The sequence below is a fragment of the Rhinolophus hipposideros genome, assembly GCF_964194185.1.
Source record: "Rhinolophus hipposideros genome assembly, chromosome: 3".
In the NCBI taxonomy this organism is placed as follows: Eukaryota; Metazoa; Chordata; class Mammalia; order Chiroptera; family Rhinolophidae; genus Rhinolophus; species Rhinolophus hipposideros.
The window spans coordinates 108704937-108708299 of record NC_138049.1 but is presented as its reverse complement, the minus strand read 5'-3'; the positions used below and the strand labels follow the sequence as shown (position 1 = coordinate 108708299).

Genomic DNA, 3363 nt, shown 5'->3' with positions numbered 1-3363 from the left:
AGAGAAGTGACAACCGACACCACAGAAATACCAAAAAAAATTAAGAAAACACTACAAGCAACTATACAGCAACAAATTAGACAATCTGGAAGAAATTGATAAATTCCTAGAAGCATACAATCCTCTAAGGCTGAATCAAGAAACAGAAAATCTGAACAGACTGATTATTACCAATGAAACTGAATCAGTAAACAACAAGCTCCCCACAAATAAAAGTCCTGGACCAGACAGACGTCTTCACAGGTGAATTTTACCAAACATTCAAAAAAGAATTAACACCTATTCTCCTCAAACTATTCCAAAATATTCAAAAGGAGGGAAGGCTTCCAAGCTCATTTTATGAGGCCACCACTACTCTGATCCCAAAACCAGATAAAGATATTACAAAAATGAAAACTATAGGCCAATATCCCTAATGAACATAGATGTGAAAATCCGCAACAAAATATCAGAAAGCCGAATTCGGCAATACATTAAAAAGATCATACACCACGATCAAGTGGGATTCATTCCAGGTATGTGAGGATGGCTCAATATCTGTAAATCAATTAACGTGATACACCACATTGACAAAATGAAAAATAAAAATCATATGGTCATATCAATAGATGCAGAAAAAGCATTTGACAAAATCCAGAATCTGTTTATGATAAAAAAAAACTCTTTGCAAAGTGGGAATAGAGGGAACATACCTCAACATAATGAAGGCCATATATGATAAACCCACAGCTAACCTTATACTCAATGGGGAAAAGCTAAAACCTTTCCCCCTAAGATCAGGAACAAGACAAGGTTGCCCACTTTCTCCACTTTTATTCAACATAGTGCTGGAAGTTCTAGCCACAGCAATCAGACAAGAAAAACAAATAAAAGGCATCCAAATTGGAAAGGAGGAAGTAAAATTGTGATTATTTGCAGGTGACATGTTACTATATAGAGAAAACCCCAAAGATTCCACCATAAAAACTCAGTTTTCTTAAGTAATCAAGGACACAATTAAGACAACATAAAACAGCAAATAATTTTGATAAAACATAGAATCTTTGCTTTCTAAGCAAAAATACTTTTCATAATATCTTATCAGAAGCAGATCGATAGTACAGGAAAATTTTGTCCTTTTAACAGAAAGAGAACCAAACTCTGATTCTGCATCTCCTTACTTTTGATATTTAAATTAACTTAATTAAATTCATTCTGATCTTATTCAGCTGATCACATATTAAATTCTCTCTCAAGATTCTTTTTCACAAACCTGCAACTTTCCCTGTCCAAGTTAGTGTCTTGTTCTCTTACCCATTCAGAAATAACCAACTTTTTTAGCATGAGAAAATGTCCAAATTTAATATGCATGTACATGTGGGGGTGCTATGAGACCTGAGGACACATGAGCAGTTAAGGCTTATATGCTATCTTGAGCTAACGAAAATGGGGAGATTTTGGCTTGAGGCTTCAAAGGGCAGAAAGGCAATTCACACAGAGATACAAAAGCAAATATTTGGTAAACAAATGTTAGCTGGGCCATCTTTACCAATGGAAAATAGAGAACTTAGAATAATGAGACTTGTTAGAATCTTCCCTCTCACAAACTAGTTTATATTATACCATAGTTATCTATGATATCACCCTTACTGTAACAGGTACTCTATCTGAATTCCTTTCAGGTAGTTAGAGGGAAGGTCAAAGGTTTTTCTTGAGTCTCCCATTTCTTAAAATAACCAGCTTAAAATAAGCAATATTCCAAAAGGCATATTTTGGAGTGGCAAACTCTGCTTCCCCTCACTAATTAGTTAATCCATGTTTTACATCAGCCTCCTTTACATTCAACCTGAAGTCTGAGGCACCCATGTGAAGTTCCCTCTATTTTCCAGTACACTCATGGTTTCTTCTCTCCCACTAGACCACATTTGACGGGGAGGAAGAGTAGAGAAGAAGCTGCTGCATGATGATGTCCCTGAGAAAAAGAGGCTTGTTGAGAGAAAGGGGAAGAGAAACATCCACCTGCTATGACCTGACAATTATCCAGGATGAGTTTTCATAAGACAGGTTAGAACACACTGGTCTGACAGCTCTTATCTCTCCAGGTCTGGACAAGAACAGACCATGGTCAACCAAAGCTCCCCAGGGGCTTCCTTCTGGGTTTCTCTGCATATCCGGGGCTTGAAAGAATTCTTTTCATGGTTGTCTTGATTTCTTACCCACTGACTCTGCTGGGAAACACACTCATCATCTTGCTGTCTGTGCTAAACTCCAGGCTCCACTTTCAACTGTATTTTTCCTCTCCAATCTCTTCTTGAACCTCCGCTTCACCACAAGTTGTGTCCCCCCAGATGCTGGCCAACCTCTGGGACCCAAAGAAGACCATCAGCTTCCTGGGCTGCTCTGTTCATCTCCTCATCTTCCTTTTCCTGGGGACCACAGAGTGCATCCCCCTGAATGTGATGGCCTTTGACTGCTATATGGCTGTCTGCTAGCCCCTCAACTATGCCACTATCATCCACCCTCACGTGTGCTGGCAGCCTGCTGGTCTGGGTCACTGGGCTAATGAATCAGTGATCCAGACATCACCCACTCTCTCCTTGCCTCTCTGCCCCCACCAGCAGATGATTTTGTGTGTGAGATCCCACCTCTAAATTGACTCTCCTATGGGGACAACACTTACAATGAGATCCAAGTGGCTGCTGCAATTGTTTCATCTTGGTCATGCCCCTCAACCTCATCCTTTTTTCTTATGGTGCTATTGCCTATGCAGGGATGAGGACTAACTCTGCAAAAGGATGGAGGAAGGGCTTCTGGGACCTGCTCCTCTCACCTCACTGTAGTCACCCTCTTCTACAGCTCGGCCATTGCTGTCTACCTCCAGCCCCAAATCCCTATGCCCACAAAAGGGGCAAGTTCCTTGGTCTCTTGTATGCAGTGGGCATTCTTTTACTTAACCCTCTCACCTACACCCTAAGGTAGAGAGGGAATTTAGGAGGTTGCTGGGGAGGGACAGGGACTCCAGGGAGGCCTGAGGGAGAGCTGTTTAACGTACTTTCAGATTGAGAGGAAGCTCTTCATGATTTGTCAGGGAGTTTGTATTCCCCAAGCTCTGACTTCCTTATCGTGTGAGAGCAATGAATGATAGCCACATGTGTGTGCATGCGTGTGCTTGTGAGTATGCATGTGTATGTGTAAGAGACAGACCACAAAAGTGGTAAGAGGAAAACCATATCTATATAAAACAGTATATGAATAAAATTGAATATTTTCTCTTTTCTCTATTTTATTTTTAATGGTCTTCACCTTTGATGATGTGCCTAATTTTATCATTTCTATTTCTATCTCATCTCCTTTGCCATCTCATCACTATTTCTTTGCCTCCAT

General features: G+C 40.4%; 1 pseudogene across 1 annotated transcript; it reads left to right on the top strand.

The window, feature by feature from the left end:
• The first annotated feature begins 2100 nt into the window (after positions 1-2100).
• On the top strand, positions 2101-2958 carry LOC308495886 (olfactory receptor 2H2-like; annotated as a pseudogene). The gene has a single exon. The product of its transcript is annotated as an olfactory receptor 2H2-like (transcript).
• Positions 2959-3363: the final 405 nt, after the last annotated feature.